This window comes from Paramisgurnus dabryanus, chromosome 14 (assembly GCF_030506205.2).
Source record: "Paramisgurnus dabryanus chromosome 14, PD_genome_1.1, whole genome shotgun sequence".
Lineage (NCBI taxonomy): Eukaryota > Metazoa > Chordata > Actinopteri > Cypriniformes > Cobitidae > Paramisgurnus > Paramisgurnus dabryanus.
The window spans coordinates 36624877-36644158 of NC_133350.1; the positions used below are offsets into that span (position 1 = coordinate 36624877).

Here is a 19282-nt window from a genome sequence, read left to right on the forward strand (position 1 = left end):
TTTGTACTTTTACTTTGTTACACTGTGCTTTGTTACAAAATCCATGTTGGATGACTTGGATATGAATCAACTATATCTATTTAAAAGCAAAACTTTACATGTGTACCCGCCATGTGTACCTGTTAGTTCGTCAGACATACGCAATGTCCAGAAATACTGTATCTTAAAGCACAGAATGAAGATAATACATTGATGATTGATGTCTGATTGGCTGTATACTGTACTGTATGATGTAAGTGCTTCTCACAACACACACGTGACATGAGATTCACAACATAAGAAAATTTGAGTTTTGTCTAAAATCAGTTTGTATTTCATGTAAATAGGGCTGGACAATTATTCAATATTAATATATTTTTGTGTATATATTTTTTAAATAACGGTGGTATTGTTTCTAAACACATTTCCAATATTTCGATATACATTACACCGTCCTGTGGCCGTTTGCATGTCACGTCTAAAAACACGTTTTAATGCGGGTCAAGGTGCTTCTTCCTTGCAAAGCGCACTCTCGTGGCGTGTTTTGTAGGTAAGCAACCAAGCGCCGCTTACCGGGACAGTGAGGAAAATGTAATGCCTGATTGGATTAAAATCGCTCATCTGTACCTTGCGTCAAATCATATGATTGTTATTATGCGACCAATGAATCAGGTTGGGACTTGCCCAGAGAAAAGCTGTCACTTAGAAGTAAGAGAAAGAGGTGTCTTGTAAGTTCACGTCAAGTCACAGCTTCCAATGACGACACCATGAAGGGCGGGAGAACTGGAGATGTAATGCAACATAACCTGAACTACGGATGAGAAAAATAGGTTTAACCATCAGATGCCCATGTTAGAAAAGAGGAAAGATGAGAAATGTGCTAAAGATAAAAGTATGTATGCAGCTATGACATTCGTTTCGTTATAAATATAATATAATGTAGTATGCTAGTATCTAATGTATCATTATATAGATTGCTATGCAATTACAAATAGAGCTTTAATATCAATTTTTCTAGTTTATGTAATATTAATAGCGTACTACCATTCAAAAGCTTTAGAGTCACATTTACTTAGGCTATTTATTAATATTTTTTTCACATATTACTATATAATAGCAAATTTAACAAAACTATGGAACTATGAAAGTTAATACTGTGACTGAAGAATAAATATTATTATTATTTTGTTTTATAGGAGGAGGCTTCATAGACTTCACAAGTTTGTAGGTACATACATTTATTGTGGGCATTCTTTGCAGTTTATCCCAAGACTTTTTTTATCATTCATATCATTATCAGATTTATACCGTATCGACTGAAATTTAGAAGTATACCGGCGATAGGAATATTGACCATATTGTCCATCCCTACATGTACCTGCAAATTGTTGATATCCTTAGACCATCTTAGGAGATTCTCAAAGGTTAGTTAACTTTCATATGCATATGAATGCAAAACTCTGTCGGTTTACTTGTCTGATATAAGCTGTATACATCAACATTGAGACTAGAGTTAATTTCATAGAAATGCTTGTCTATTCTGTGCTTGTCGAAAGTAATCTGTGCTGTTTGTGTATTTTACACATACATACTGTATAAGTGCCCTCCATAAGTATTGGGACAATACAGTCAAAATTTCTCGGTTTGCTGTGGAATCAAAAATTTTCTAAACATTAAAAGATGAACATGAGACAATTTTATATTTTTTTAACTATGAAAACAATCTCCTCAGCAAGACCTAAAACAAAACAAAAAACGACTGAACTTGCCTGGAATTCAGGCTGTTGTCTTTGACAAGATCATAATAAAATTGTCAATCTTAAGGTTTCTTAAAAACTTTGCATTGCATGCCATAATCCTCACAGATATTTTGTGTCTGTGATCTTTCCTGTCTTCAAGGAAAAAGCCGGCGACACAACATATATACATGGATAAAAGTTTTCCGTCGCTAGACGGATTTCCGTCAATTGAAAAATTATTAAATTCACTTTTCATAAAGACGAGTCGTGTATTCACCTTTTTAAGTGGGATGTGATCAAAGCCTGGAGTGGAGCCAAATCACGTTCCTCTCTCCACTGTAAGCGTTCTGTAACCACCACGCACCGGATCCACTCCGGGTTTTCTGGCTGTATCACGTTAAGCTGAGGTAAAACTTTATTTCAGCTAGCATGGACAAACTTATAATGCAGGAAGGCTCCGATGTTTTGGAGATCGATAAAGGTGTAAAAGACCTGGAGATTGACTTAGCGAAATGATGAAGATTGGCAAGGCTTTCAGTTCGTGGGCTAAACCAAAAAGCCAGGTAACTTGCGTGTCTTTGCACAGTATGACTAGGGGTGCTGTATTTTGGGGGTAAATGATTTCCCCCGTACGTGATCACCCGCGTCCCGTTTTTGACTGCTGATCTAACCAGTGGCTGATACAACGGGTTTGTTAAACTCGTGGGTAAACATCATGTGGCGCCACAAGAACCAGGAGGCAGATGACATCCAAATCCCATGAGAGCGATTCGAGGAATCATAAGAGGAGACTGCTTCCGAAATGCTCTCGCGGGACTTTGATGTCAACCACATGTCGGTTCTTGCAGTTGCATTTGCGTGTGGTCACAAAAACTTAACATTTGTACACATATTTAAGCACCACAGTTTAAAAACAAGTGATTTAAGCCATTCAAAGTCAAACAACAGTGCAAAATGCGGCCGCTGTTTCTGTGTCAGATGGGCACGCAAAGTCGCGCATTCGCTTCTCATTGTGTGAGTATTTTTGCCGCTTTATTGGCCTTAAATAAACATATGCGTCAAAAATCCCGTCTTTGCAAATATTCTCATATAAACACGGCCATTTAGGTCTTAGGATAAAGTAAACAGCAGAAACATTGCGCACAAAATAGCACATCAGCGCTGCCTCTATTGTAACATAATAATTTGTTGATAAAGGTACAGTCATTCATTTTACATCTTTCACTATGGTTACAGACATCCTGTGCTTATTGTACACTAGTTTGACTCGAGTTACTCGTTCAGGGTTTATATTCATACATAACGTTACTGTATAAAAGCTGTGACTGTAAGCTGTTTTGTGAACAGAACAGACCCTGGATTATTTGTTTGTGTACTGAATAATATGATATGAAAAAGTTGTATTTGTTTACATTAGTAAATGCATTATATAACATGAACAAACAATGAAAATATAGAGTATATAAGCATTCTTGTTTATGTCATTACAGTAATTGACGGTAGTTCATGGTGCATTCACTAATGTTAACAGTTTCAACTTTGATTTTAAAAAAATATTAGTAAATGCTCAAATTAATACATTTACAATTAATTAATTAATAATTAATAAAAGATTAATTAAAGGTGGTGATATTCATGTTTTCTTTTTATATAGTGAGTTATTTAGCTGTTTCGCCTTAATCTGAAAATCCCTGTAAACTACAGCTACCTATATACTACAGGAGACTTTAATATGGAATTAATGGCAAAAAAATCTCCCCTTAAAATGTTATTGGTCTCGCCTACATAAAGTGTAAGTTAAAGGAATATGACTTGGCCTGAAAAAAATTTCAGTCAGAAGAATTTTTTTCACTTTAATCCCTGTATATAGGGGTGGTTTTCCGTACAGGGATTAGACTAGTCCTAGACTTAGAGCTGTCCAAACTAGGGCTGTCACTTTTGAGAAAAATCAAATTCGAACGGATTTCGAATATCATGCAATGTATCCGAATATATTCGAATATCTAGGCGCCCCCCCCACGCGCATCAAAACCCCACCGTAATGGAGATTCAATCACAAAATTATTAACAGTAACAGTCATACACAGGGTTGTCTGGATTACTTTTTTACTTAATGTTTGAAACAGCAGGTTATCAACTTATGAATAACAAACTTAAATATATAAAAAAATTACTCAGAATAGTTACAAACAATAACGTGACAACTTAAATAGCAGCAGGAGTATTTAGGCAGACGCAAACGGAATTCGCGCCCACAGATTTCGGCAGAAAACTCCGTGGAATTCCGCGGATTTAATGCCCATCATTGACAAGCACACATATCCCGCGCTTGAGCGTGTTTGTGACCAGAACTGTCATTGACAACAAGCACAAATACAAAGCCTTTCCCGCGCATTTGTGAGCCGTCATTCACAAGTCCATTAACCCTGCGCGTGCTGTTTACTTGCCGGTTTTCAATGATAGAGAGCACAAACCCTTTGATACTTGAGATGAAATTAAACTTACCGCTGAGTTAAGCAGATCTCACTTGTCGTCTCTATGTGACGCGCGACAGTCAGCACATGATCATTTCAAATCCGTTTACAAGACAAATGCTGTTGTTGTTTAATATAAAGTTTACATTGCGTTGTAAAAATTATGAAATTATCTTCATACATGCTAATTTCATAATGCGAACGTATTAACACAACACTGTAAAAAAATTCCGTAGAAATTACAATGTTATTGCAGCTGGGTTGCCGGTAATTTACCGTAGATTTACATTTATGTTATTTACTAGCAAGAGTTTGTTCAAAGTTAAGTAAAATTTTTATATTAACAAGTCTTTATCTTTACAGAATAAAACTATACAACAACAGCCTCATGCAAAGCATTCTGGGGACCAGAAATCATCATCAACCTTTTTCGGTTTTTGCTTCAGATTTTGTTTTCCAGAATGTTTTGCTTGATAATGTTTTTTTAGTTTTACTCTGTAAGACAAAGACTTGTAAATGTTTAATGTTCATTTAACTTTGAACGAACTCTTGCCAGTAAATAACATAAATGTAAATCTACGGTAAATTACCGGCAACTCTGCTGCAATTTCTACGGAATTTTTTTACAGTGAAGCTTTTTATTCTGCTATAATATTTAACACTATAAACAATATGTCATTTTATATACAAACTATAATTCTATCTTGACATGCACATGAGGTTCATTTTGATCCCATTTGATTCCCTCTCTTGCGCACAGTTGCAGTCGTCAGTCTCACTCTCAGCCTCCTTCCTATTACGAGGTGTTACTGTAAAAAATGCGCTACACATGGCATTTAAAAAACCGGATGGTTTATTTATAGTTCGAATACGGATATTTCACGTCATGTTCGAATGCATATTCGAATATCGAATAAAAAGTGACAGCCCTAGTCCAAACTGAAAACAACTTACACTGACAAATCTTAAAATATATCAGTGCCCTTTGTTTTGCTCAAAATGCACACAAGTAATGTTTTTAGTAAGGCATGTTTGTTAAAACGAGTTAAATTTCCTAATGAAACTAAGGTCTAGTTCTGGCTTAAACTAATCCCTGTCTGAGAAACCACCTCATACAGTTGATTCTCATTGGTCCTGTTCTGTGCATTCGATGTGCTGATTAGCTTATGCAGATAGAACACTATAGAGCCAAGTTAGAATTCGTCTTTGTAGATATCTTTTTGTTTTTTAATAAAACATCCCATAAAACAGCTGTGTGCATTCTGACATTGAGTCTTTTCTAAAAGATATCGACAGAGCATTGATTTTAAAAGAGGAACAGAGAAACGCGATCAAGGCATTTGTTGATCGGAAAGATGTTTTTGCCGTCCTATCTACGGGATTCGGCAAAAGTTGGTCGCACTTATGGAGGACCAAGTTAAAGAAGCAACTGAAATGGGTATCATGGCAATGCAACTCGGCGTGCACAACGAGATGGATATAATTAGCGGTCGTTGCCAGCTTCTTTTCGGAACCCCGGAATCGTGGCTGCTGAATAAGTGGAGGGACATGATAGGCTCCGATATTTTTCAAGCAAACGTAATGGGTATTGTCGTGGATGAAGTTCACCTAATGTACAAATGGTAAGAGATAGTCTTACTGTATGACTTAGTAAATACTTAATGTTGTGTAATACTTATAAATGAAATGTTGTAAACATAGTAGGTGTTGATGTACGTTCGCTAACTCAGACTTAGTATAATCACAATGTTAGTGTCATTGTAGCGAAATAACTAGCAGTTCGGTCAGGCTGCAAAAGACGTCATTTCAACATACGTCACACACTCCGTTGTTCTGATTGGTCATAGGTCTATCCAATTGAGGGAAGAGGCATTTTTCGGTTGAGACACGCCTCATAATTATAGCTCAATGGAGCGGTATCAGACTCAAATTCTGACTAGAATTGAGTATGACAATGTCCGGCTACAAAATATCCCAGAAGGGCAGGCAAACAAATCCAAAGGGTAATCCACAAATGTAATCCAAAAGGCAGGCAAGGGGTCAAAACCATGAACATGAATACAGAATACAAGATACAAGAACACAGGAGACTGGAACGCTTGGTAAGGCAGGTGTGGAGAAAAGTGAAGTCAATTGAAAGCCTGAACTTCCTGGGGGTCGGCGTACTGCGCAGACTCAAACTGAGCTTGATGACATAGATGTCACGTGAGCAACCTGTCTGAAAATTGTAAGTCTTCTTATAGCTGTGCCAAAGAAATCTGAATCACCCATAGACAGAAAAAGGAACGTTGTTGATCAATTTTGTCCCACTTTTATGGACCCTCTATGGGCTTCTCCCTTGACTTTATGCCTCCACGTCCACCCGATTGCCTCATAGACAGTAAAAGATTGCCTGCGAGTTGCCTGCGAGCTTCCCTTCCTTTCCATATGGTAATTTCTCTACTGTGCGACACAGAGTCGCAGGTTATGACGCAATTGTTAGCCTATTTTTACAAAATCGGCTTCTGCTGGGCCCTAACATAATATACAAGGTAATGGAGACTTTTATACATTTTCGTGTTTCTTTAGAAATAAGTAATGGACAAAGGAGTCTTTAAACGCCTCAGATGTAAAGTTATTCGCTGTCAAAGTGACGCCCAAATGAATGGGAGTCAATGGAAGGCTAAAAGAAGGTGGGGGTCCGCTAATCAATGGAGGCGCCCGGGGAAGCTTCAATAAAATATGAAACCCTGCCCCCCTGATAGAGACAGGCATGGTGGCGGCCATCTTAGATACAGGCATGGTTAGAACTGGCTTAGGTAATACAGGTATGACTTTAACTGGCTGTGGCAAAATGGGCATAATGAGAACATCTCAATCTTAGTTTCGGCAGATTTGGCACATGCTGTCTTTGACTTGGTACGCTTAATATCAAGGGGTATTGCAGCACTAGGGTGGCCATTCGTGCCAGTCTTGCCGGACATGCATATGTCATCATGGTTTTCTTTTTCAGAAAAGCAATCATTACATTTCAATGTAAGAATGAAATTACAATGACTGCATGTCTTAAAAGAAATAAATCTTAATTTTCTAATGTATTTTAACTGAAATATGAGAACCTCGATGACGTACAACAGGACTTCCGGAGGACGCACCCGAAATCCTGGCGGGGACGTGTCCGGCGAAACTGGCATGAATGGCCACCCTATGCAGCACTCAAACCTGCACCCACGAAATCTACTCACCTTAGTTTAGACACAGTAATTCTCAGTTACATTTGCTATGTTAACTGTGTAATATGATTCCATACATTGCTATATTGTTTACATGCGATGCAATTATTTAGTAATAATAATAATACAAATAATATATTTTATTTAAAGCGCCTTTCAAGTCACCCAAGGACACTGTACAGTAATATAAAATTAAGACATAAAAACAACATGAGAAAGATATAAAAGCAGATAAAATGACAATAACATAAGTGATAGATTCAACAAAGAAAGCAGAATACAGGGGCAGTACATGTACACTATACACTTAGTAACATAAGTAATACAAACAAAAAGAGACAACCTTGGCAATGAAATAAAAATAAAATAGAGATATTAAGATGTAAATTAGAGGAACAAGAAAGAAGGCAGTGGTGCCACTATGAGTATGTAGAAAAAGCAAGAGTGAAAAGATGAGTTTTTAGCATGGATTTAAATGAACATGGACAATGAAGTGCTTTGCCATAATGCAAGTGGGAGGGAATTCCAGAGTTTGGGACCAGCCACACTAAAAGCCCTGTCACCCATGGAACGGAGGTGGGAAGTAGGAGTGGATAGAAGATGGGCATCAGCAGAGCGTAGGTTACATGTTGGTTGGTAAGGGGTCAAGAGGTTTGAAAGATAACAGGGTGCAAAATTATGTTGGGCTTTGAAAACAAGAAGGATTATTTTGAATTAAATACGGTAGTTTACAGGGAGCCAATGTAATTGATGGAGGATAGGAGTGATATGTTGCCAGGGCCTGGTATGGGTAAGAACTCTTGCAGCAGAATTTTGTATGTATTGTAACCGGTCTAATCTCTTAGCTAAGACACCAAAAAGCAGGGCATTACAGTAGTCGAGTCTGGAGGTTATGAAGGCATGTATGAGAGTTTCAGCAGTGGAATGATTTAGGGATGGGTGAAGTTTCGAAATGTTTTTGAGGTGGAAGAAAGCCGTTTTAGTGATGTATTTGATATGGGAGTCAAAGGAAAGGGTAGAGTCAATTATGACACCTAGGTTTTTGACTTCAGAGGTTGTGGTGGTGAAATAGCCAGGGATGGATAACTGAGATTGTTTTAGCTTTTTCAGAACAGATGGGGTGGCAATGAGTATGGCTTCGGTTTTGTCATGATTTAATCTAAGAAAGTTCTGTGTCATCCAGTTACTTATGGCATCGAGACAAGCGACCAGATTGGAGGGGGGGAGTGTATGGGAGGGCTTAGTATGAATATAGTTTTGTGTGTCATCAGCAAAAAAAAAATTAAATTTAAACCATACTGACGTAGAATATGACCAAGGGGTAGGATGTAGATGACAAAGAGCAGGGGACCTAGGACAGAACCCTGGGGAACACCATGTGATAGGGGTGAACTTGGGGACCTTAAATTACCTATGGAGACAAACTGTTCCCTGGCTGTGAGATATGACTTAAACCAGGAGAGTGGAATGCCAGTGATACCCAAAAGTGTTTCCAACCGGGTGAGCAGTGTGTTGTGACAGACCGTGTCGAAAGCAGCTGTGAGGTCCAGTAGTAATAAAATGCTAACATGGCCTGTATCAGCCGCAATGAATAGGTCATTTACGACCTTGACTAGGGCAGTCTCTGTGCTGTGCTGAGCCCTAAAACCAGACTGGAAGACTTCCCATAAGCCATAAACAGTCAAGTGCTCTTGAAGTTGTGTGGATACAGTGCGCTCAAGGAGTTTAGAAATAAATGGCAGATTTGAGATGGGACGATAATTTTGAAGTTCATCAGTAGCTGTTCCAGACTTTTTGAGTACAGGAGTGATAGCTGCAGTTTTGAGAGAGTGAGGGACAAAACCAGTGAGAAGGGAAGAATTTATAATGTGAACAATGAGGGGACACAGCACCGGTAGGCAGGCCTTGACCTTCAAAAAAATTAAGAAATTCACAGCAAAGATCAGTAGACGTAGTAAGTGGAAAGGATTTGTTGGGCTGGAGTAAGTTGTTTATAGTTGAAAAGAGAGCTCTAGGGTTATTCTGGGCTCTGGCAATGATGGTGGAGTAATGTAGAGATTTAGCCTCATTTAGAGCCTCCTTGTAGGCCAGAACATGGTCTTTATGTGCCTGAGCATGGACCGTTAGGCCAGTCTTTCTGCTTAGTCTCTCCAGTTGGCGGCCAGCTGCCTTCATTTTGCGCAGCTCTGGTGTGAACCATGGGACAGAGCGTAGAAATGAGACAGTGTGTGTTTTTAATGGGGCAAGATTATTTAGGGTATCATATAGATAAGAGTTATAGAGTGAGACAAGATCGTCTGGGCACATGTAAAGTGACTTTTCAGTGAGTTGAGATTGTAGTGTGTCAGATAGCTCCACTGTGTTAATGTTCTTTGTGTTCCTGTATGTGATAGAGCGTAAAGCACGGGGGCGACGATGAGGCTCAGGAACACCAATATTAAACAGTACAGCTTTATGGTCAGTGACACAAAGATCCTTAGGACAGAGATCAGATGGAGTTATGCCTGTAGTGCAAACAAGGTCAAAAGTGTGGTCTTTTGAGTGGGTGGGAAAATGTACATGCTGAACAAAATCAAAGGAGTTTAACCCTTGTGTGGTGTTCGGGTCTGTGGGATCCGTTTTTAATGTTTACTAAAAGAAAAATTATGCAATTAATTATTGTTTCAACCTCAGATTCATTGGCCTTGGCTCATTTTCTATAAAGAACATAAAAATAAACAAATTTATAATGACTGTACACTGTTCACCCCCCTACGCATTTATATTACATATGTGGTGTTCGGGTCCAATGGACCCGGGGTTAATAAGAGTGTAAAAATTGAATGTGCTATGTAACTTCACTCTATTTTTCTTCTATTCAATTCAATTCAATTCAATTTTATTTATATAACGCTTTTCACAATTGTTAATTGTTGCAAAGCAGCTTTACATGAGTAGATGTAGAGGAGAACATTGAAAATCAATACATAGTATAAGAAGTAGAATATAGCGGCTAAGGATAAAAAACCGTGTAAGCGAGCATATTAATAATGTAACATATACAGTAAAGTGCTAAGTTAAGCCAAAGTTGGCTGACTCTCCCTGGGACTAAAAAACCCCCTAGGAGAAAACCCGGTGGGAAAAACTCCTAGAAGGACAAAAAACCCTAGGGAGAAATTAATATTTATATTTATAATATATAGACACAGTAGGGATAGGAAGCGTGTCAGCGGATTAAACTGGTTCAGCCGGTGGCCGCGCATCGGTTGGGCGTCACGTTGAAGGACAGCCAGTAGATTAGTGGTGCGATGACCTTCACAGCAACAGGAACTGTGTCTGTTTGTCTCATTGTCCTCAGGGTCGAGGACGAGACAGGGAGACAAAAACAGAATTCTATTAGCGTAGGGGCCGTTCGCATGTAATGCAAGTGTCATACATTATAGTGGTTTAATTCAGCTCGGTTCCAGACAGGCTAACTATTGCGGCAAGAGTAAATTACCCATATGAGGTATGTGAGTGCTTTGTTCTAGACAAAATAACTACTGCGGGAAAAGTACATTTACTGGACATTCTATGTGAATGCTTTGTTAAAGAAGAACGTCTTAAGTTTAGATTTAAATTGTTCGACTGTGTCTGATACTCGAACATTATTTGGTAAATCATTCCAGAGCTTAGGGGCTAAGTAGGAAAAGGATCTACCACCTTTAGACACTTTTGATATTCTAGGGATAATTAAGTAACCCGAATTTTGTGATCGCAGTTTACGTGGTGGATTGTATTCTGATAGTAGTTCTTTAATATACGAGGGCGCTAGGCCATTTAAGGCTTTGTAGGTGATTAGTAATATTTTAAATTGTATGCGATATTTAACTGGTACCCAGTGTAAAGATGCCAGAATTGGACTAATGTGTTCATACTTTTTAGATCGAGTAAGCAATCTTGCGGCGGCGTTTTGAACCAGCTGTAGCTTGTTTACCTGATTTGCCTGGCATCCCCCGAGTAACGAGTTACAATAGTCTATTCTAGAGGTCATAAAAGCATGGATAAGCTTTTCTGCATCTGATGCAGACAGCATATGGCGTATTTTTGAGATATTTCTAAGGTGGAAGAACGCTGTGCGGCAGACGTTGGAGATATGACTATCGAAAGATAGATTGCTGTCAAACATTACGCCTAAATTCTTAACCGTGGAAGATGGCACCACCGTGCAGCCATCTGTGGGCAACTTGTAATCTGACATATTATGTTTGGAGCGATTTGGTTCAATAATAAGTATCTCTGTCTTATTGGAGTTTAGCATAAGAAAGTTATGTGCCATCCAGTCCCTAATATCACTAATGCAGTCTGTTAGCTTAGCAAACTGGTGGGTTTCGCTAGGATGTGACGAGATGTAAAGCTGGGTATCATCCGCATAGCAGTGAAAACTTATGTTATGTTTCCTGATAATGTCTCCTAGAGGTAACATATATAACGAGAATAGGATAGGGCCTAGAACTGATCCCTGAGGTACGCCGTATTTAATGGGGGAGTGATAGGACTCTTCCTCATTTACATAAACAAAGTGATATCGATTGGTTAGATACGATCTAAACCAGGCCAACGCCTGACCACTGATGCCAACATAGTTTTCTAGTCTATTGAGTAGGATTCTGTGATCTATTGTGTCAAAGGCTGCACTAAGGTCTAGTAATATAAGGATTGAGATTTCACCACGATCGGATGTTAATAGGAGGTCATTTGTAACTCTAATCAGCGCTGTTTCTGTGCTATGGTGGGGCCTGAATCCTGATTGGAACTTTTCATATGTATTATTATTCGCTATGAATGTGCGTAGCTGGCTTGCCACTACTTTTTCTAATATTTTAGAAAGAAAAGGTAGATTTGAGATTGGTCTAAAGTTATTAAGATCTCCCTGGTCAAGGTTTGGTTTTTTAATGAGCGGTCTAATAACTGCTAGTTTGAAAGCTGTTGGAACGTATCCTAATTCTAGCGATGAGTTAAAGATATTTAGTACCGTGTCGGACACTACATGAAATACCTCTTTTAGTAATTTTGTGGGAATGGGGTCTAATATACAGGACGATTTTTTAGAAGATTAGATTTACTAATTTAGAGAGCTCTTCTATTGTAGTAGGTTTAAATGACTCAAGATGTTCGTATGATAATCTAGTGGTCAATGTACTATTGGGTAGAGTGGTGGCTGCTTGCGTAGTTTCTATGTTTTCCCTAATAGAAATAATTTTGTTAGTAAAGAAGTTCATGAAGTCGTTACTATTGTGTTGGAATTTACTATTGGTTTCTGTTTGTTCTTTGTTTCTAGTCAGTTTCGCAACTGTGCTAAAGAGGAAACGAGGGTTGTTATGATTTTCTTTAATAAGCGTACTGAGATAGGTAGATCTGGCGGTTTTAATAGCCTGTCTGTAGTGTTGAACACTCTCTTTCCATGCTGAACGCCATACCTCTAACTTTGTGTTTCGGTAGTTTCTTTCCATTTTTCTAGCTACTTTTTTAAGGGCTGCAGTATGATGGTCATACCATGGAGCTGGCGTTTTTTCTTTGATTCTCTTTTTTCGTATGGGAGCAACGGCATCCATCGTGCTAGAGCAAACGTTGTTCAGGTTTTCTATTATAATATCCAGATCTTCACGGTTATCTGCTACATGTTTCATTTGAGACAGGTCTGGAAGAGTGCTAATAAAGCTATCTAAAGCCTATCTGGGACTCCTGTGAGTGCATGAGTGTGTTTGTATATATGTCTGTACATATGTGATGGATGCATGTCAGAGTTTTGTCCTTCTGCACTTGCTGTAATGCTGCAAGGATACAACATGTTATATATCAAGCATGAACACTCATCTGGCCCCACTGTCCCAAACACTTTACCTTCTGTCTAACAGGAACCATTCTACATTTTCCCATTATCTCCCTTACAAAAAATATTCATGCTTGTATATAGTAAAAGTGTAGTAATCATGGCAAATTGGTGTATTGATTACCATTTGTAAAACCATGGGTTTACCACAAAGCCTATGGTGTGTGCGCGCACGTGTGTGTGTGTGTGTGTGTATGAGTGCGTGAGAGAGAGAAAGTAAATAGAGAAGTAGAAATAGAGAAAGTAAAATTTTATATCCAAGCATTTTTATCATTTTAGGTTGTAGCCAATAGCAACACATTTTACTGCAGTGTGTGTGGACATAAGATGGACAGGACGACACAGTATATGTCTCTAAAAAACAAAAAATGCATATGCAACACAGCTACATGGTAAAAATCTGCTTCTTATGTGTTGTGTAGGCTGGCATGAACAGGTTATGTGTTTAATGTGGATGATGTGTTATGATACAGCATCTTTCCAGATGGGGCTTGTGCTATGTAAACTGACACAAATGTGTACAATTTCAAACTAAGTTCAAAGACTTAAACATCAAAGTGATAAAAAAAACGTGTTTGAGATGAAAAAGTGATAAATACTTACTTAAGATAAACATGTTTTTCCCCAATATCTGGGAGAGAATAGAATTTTCTTCTCTTATTTCATATTATCACAAAAACGAATAGCACTTGAATCTATAAATAGTCCTCTACTAGTGGTAAATGACAAATATTAACCATAAATTCTCTCTTTATTACTTGCAATAAGGCTAAAATAAACATCTGTAAACAGTTATACATAAATTTGTATGACTGGATTGTTTTAGGATACGAATAATGCCGTGGGTCCAGTAGACCCACAAACATTGTCTAAGTAACAAAAATATGAACACCACACGAGGGTTAACATGTTGAGAAAATGATTTGCAAAATTACAGCAGTTTGAATCAACATGCATATTTAAATCACCCAGAGCAAGAATAGATGGATACAGAGCGCATACAAAAGATAGTAGGTCAGCAAATGCATTTAAAAATATGGGTGATGATTTAGGGGGTCTATAAATAAGCAAGATAAGTAATGGTAGACTACCAGTAAATTTCAGAGCGAGACCTTCAAATGAAGAGAAATCAAATGAAGAGGCACACGCACAATCTTATAACAGGAGCGATGAACCATAGCAAGACCCCCAAACCCCGGTTGAGTGGCTTCATTAATGTAATAAACTAATTTGAGACTTGCCAGGTTTCAGTTAAACACATAAAATTGATGCCCATATCAGTGATCACATCATTAATGAAAGGTGCTTTGTTATTGAGTGAGCATGGAGAAAGATACATTCTTTGATATAAAACCATTCTGGAGTGTATTTGCCAACGTTATGGGGCACAAATTGTTAAAGTCAGCAGTGCGCTCTGAGGCGTTCGATTTTGTGGTCCGAGTCAAGCTCCAGAAAGAGGAAATATTGTTTGAGTGAAGATAACCAGTAAACTTCCTACGGGAGCCCCTGTGGCTGTATTTGATATGATGACGCAGAATGCCGAGGTGTTGGTGTGGCATAAGGCCATGAGGACCATGAGGGGGCTATGGAGACAGGCTGACGAGTATTTAAAAGTCATGATTGCAGAGCACAGTAGTTGACACAGCTCGCAGGGAAAACAGTGTAACAGGCAAAGCGCATGGACTAAAAGCCAAAGCAGCGACACAGTTGTAGATCGCATAGGTGAAGAATAGACACAGCCAGCAAAACGGTTCGAGCCGGTAGATGTGGGTATACGCTAACACACCAGTAACCTAGTAAACTAGCACGTTAGCCAACAAATTCAACCACAACACTCCCGGGGTAAGGCAACAAAGGTAACCAAGTCCCCGCAAGTGTAACAGCACAGGGAAGAGACTCCCAATTAACTCTTTCACCGCCATTGACGAGATATCTCGTCAATTAAGAGAAAACGCTTCCCCGCCAATGACGAGATTTTCCGTCTTTCTGCAATACCGCTGTTATCCGCAACTTTTTTAACCCGGAAGTATTACCCTATGGCAAGCAGCTGCATGCCTATCTGTTTTAAAGATCGCTCTGAATGGGATCTCTATGAAAAGTCCGTCACAAAAATGGAATTATCTCTGCTTTTTGCTGAAAATGTGGTGTTTTTGCAGAAACCTACCCATATTCAAAAGCGGATTACAAAAGAACCACTGAAGGTAGGATGAAACGTTTTTTTTTTTTTTTTGAAAGCAGAGGGTCTGTTCTTTCATTTGATATATTGTATGTTTATATATTTAAAGAAGAACATTTTCTGGAAGGCATTAAACTTTGGTGAAAATCATGAAAAACGCTGGCCCTGGCTGGCAACTTTTTTTAAAAACGCTGGCAGTGAAAGAGTTAAGCAAGACACTTACCAAGCGGTCACAGTGGAATATCTATGAGAGGGCTCGCACATCAATACACAGGCAGGCAGGGGTAGCGAACCAGCAGATTGTCATATGGGATGCCAGGCAGTTCAGTTTCAAGTTCTAATCCACAAGAAAATAGAAGCAAAGTTGGCAGGCAGTTCACTTTCCGGATTTTAATCCACTCAACAATAGGAGGAAAAATGCAACAGTTCCACAGTAAGTATCAATATCCAGATTGTATAGTTAATAGGTCCACAGTGTAAGTAGTCCAAGTTAGCTCAGCGCTACGGTGGATCGGTTTGACGCGATGGCACTAAAAGCGCATAAATCACTTCAAGTCAAATAAAAACAAACAAACAAATACAAACGACACCAGAGAGCAGCGGCAGCCAAACGCGCCAGCGTTCACTCAACGATCACGTGTTAGTCTACCTGTTACTGTCGCAATGCCATATGCAGCCTGTTTTTGAACAGTTTATATGCACTTACAGAAACACACTCATTAAAACATTGTTAAATACAGAGGCAAATAATCAGTCGATGGGCATCTGAAAACAGTAATCTGAAAACAGCTTTTTATATAACTAATTACTGCAGGTGTTCATCTCTGGAGATGTTCTGAATTTAGTTTATGTGTACATGATAGTTTATCTGAGTTTAGTGTTATCAGTGATATTTACCCATCAGTTATGTAAACTAACTGCTAACAGCTGTTTAACTTTCTTACAGGTCTGCAGTACTACACTGCACACAACACAAAACCATGAAGTTGAACATTGAACATGAATGTTGAACATTAATGTAACATGAACCACGTGAAGTAACAGCTCATAGTAAAGCTCTGTTGTCTATTACTCAAAGTTTCATTTTCTTGTATAAAGACTTTGAAAATGCCAGTCATGTGATGTTCACTTGTATCTTCAGGACCTGTTTTTTCAAACTGACACAAAGTTGTCTGCTAAAATGTGTGTGACAAAATGTACATTTGATACTTATAATTTAGATTTTATTGTACAATTTTTAGTATTAAACTGCAAGCAAAAATGTCTCCTCAAATTCATTCTAGCACAACATTCCTCATTGAGTCATTAGGGGGTTGGGTCTTTATTTCCTCATGTGTGAATCACATCAATATACATGACCATTGACCCTCCCTTGCATATTGACTTTACACAACAAAAAGTGTCTTACAAAAATAAATCAATATATTGTTTCATATAAATGAGTGTTTTTTTTTTTACCTTCTTTTGTAGCAAATTCCCAACTCTACAAGATCCAGTACTTTTTTGTTTGTAAAGAAATGTTTAGAATGTGCTCCTTGGCCTTATTTTAACAACTATTTTTTATAAACCAAGCATAAACATCATTACCTTAAAAATACCCATACGGAAATGTAATATATGACATATATGTCCCTATATCAAAACCGATCTTGGCATATATGTTACATATATATGCAATATATTAATATCACATATATAGATCCTCTGGATATATGAATATATAGGTTTAAAACATATATGAAATACTCATATTAAAATGTATATAAATACATATATGAATATCACATATATAAATAATCTTGATATATGAGATATATTTTTTAAACCTATATGAAATACTCATATTAAAATGTATATAAATACATATATTAATTTCACATATATAGATACTCTTGATATATGAAGATATATGTTTTAAACCTATATGAAATACTCATATTAAAATGTATATAAATACATATATTAATATCACATATATAGATACTCTTGATATATGAAGATATATGTTTTAAACCTATATGAAATACTCATATTAAAATGTATATAAATACATACATTAATATCACATATATAGATACTCTTGATATATGAAGATATATGTTTTAAACCTATATGGAATACTCATATTAAAATGTATTTAAATACATATATTTAAAATATGTATATGTATGAATTCTTATATGGGTTTGTATTTTACAACCATATAAGATGGATTTTTACATGATACTGTATGCTCCAACCATATGATATCAATATGTTTTATGTCTAGATTTCTAAAACAACATAGCCTATATAGGTCTGTAAATATATTGTTTAAAAATTATTAGGGTCATAACATTATAACCCTGCCTAGTTTCAAACTGCATGCATTTGGCACAATACTATACTTTTATTATGGAGTTATACTCCATGGGGGCGGTTTCCCGGACAGGGATTAGACTAGTCCTAGACTAAAACATTTTTAAGAGCTGTCCAAACTGAAAACAACTTGCACTGACATATCTTAAAATACATCAGGGCCCTTTGTTTTGCCTCAAAATGCATACAGGTAATGTTTTTAGTAAGGCATGTTTGTTAAAACTAGTTATATTTCCTAAGTAAACTAAGGCCTAGTCCTGGATTAAGATAATCCCTGTCCGGGAAACCGCCCCCATATTACTCAATGTACAAGCTAGAAATTAAGCTCTGCACAGCACAGGTCTACTAAAGGGTTAATGGTGCCACATGGTGATCAACAGTAAAAATGACAAATTTGACCTCTTTGCAAAAGGAAAAACCACCAACATTCAAAAATGCATGATAACAAGGTGTCATTGCTCTGCAATCAAAAAATGTGGTTATAATGGAAGTCAATGGGGCAAAAACAGCCACTAACAATAAATGAGGAAGAAAACAATAATCAAAAGCCAATGTTTTTACTTTATATTTGACATGCCCAAGACTGCGAAAAAGGTTAAAAAAATCCAGTCTACAATCACTTTTTGTATTGAAAATTTGTCATTTAGATTTTCCCCAAATCCACTTATGAACTTGGCAATTAAAGAGTTCAAATCATGGAATTTTTGTAAAAATTTGGTAGTTTTGATCAGAACTGACTAACAAATTTATGCAAAAAAAGTGAAAAAATAATCTGATACATTTTTACAGATGTTTAATTTAGTGGATGTATTAAATTTGAACAATGCACAAGGGTTAAATTTGCACTGTGTACCCCTGCATAAAATAAAAACAGGAGGAATAATAAAACGAACACTGTAAAATACAAGCTAAACAGGGCCTACTTCAGTAACACACAAATAGCTTAAGTTGTTAGCCCCTCCCATCCAACTGCTGGGTGGATCAGTGGATAGCGCAGACGACTTTCAACGTGAGGACCCGGGTTCGAGGCCCGACTGGACTCATCAGGTACATTACAAATAATAAATTGTGTTTGTGTGTTAAGTTGTGTGAATGGGTTGTACGTCCTACCTGTGGTCTGAAACATGCGAAAAATAGATAAAAACCACGGTTCAAATGTAATTATTTTATGATATATGATAAGTATATGTATGCAACATATATTAGACATATATGTGAAGTCATGTATGTCACATATATAAATAATTATATAGATGACATATATGTCTATGTATGTTTTTTGCACACATAGACATATATTTGTATGGGATAGACATATATGTCAATATATGAAATTGTTCCATTTTCGAATAGGTGTCATATATGGTTGTACATATATGTACATATATGTTTCTACTTTATATTACCATATATTTCATATAGGGATATTTCATATATTCACATATATTACATTTCCGTATGGGTACAAACATGTACATGCATGTTACTTGCAT

The 19282-nt window shown here is 37.3% G+C and overlaps 1 protein-coding gene across 3 annotated transcripts in view; it reads left to right on the top strand.

Moving 5' to 3' along the window:
- Positions 1-19282, top strand: part of dtx3lb.2 (deltex E3 ubiquitin ligase 3L b, tandem duplicate 2) — a 92714-nt gene that overhangs the window by 39677 nt on the left and 33755 nt on the right. The gene's annotated exons all lie outside the window — the stretch shown is intronic.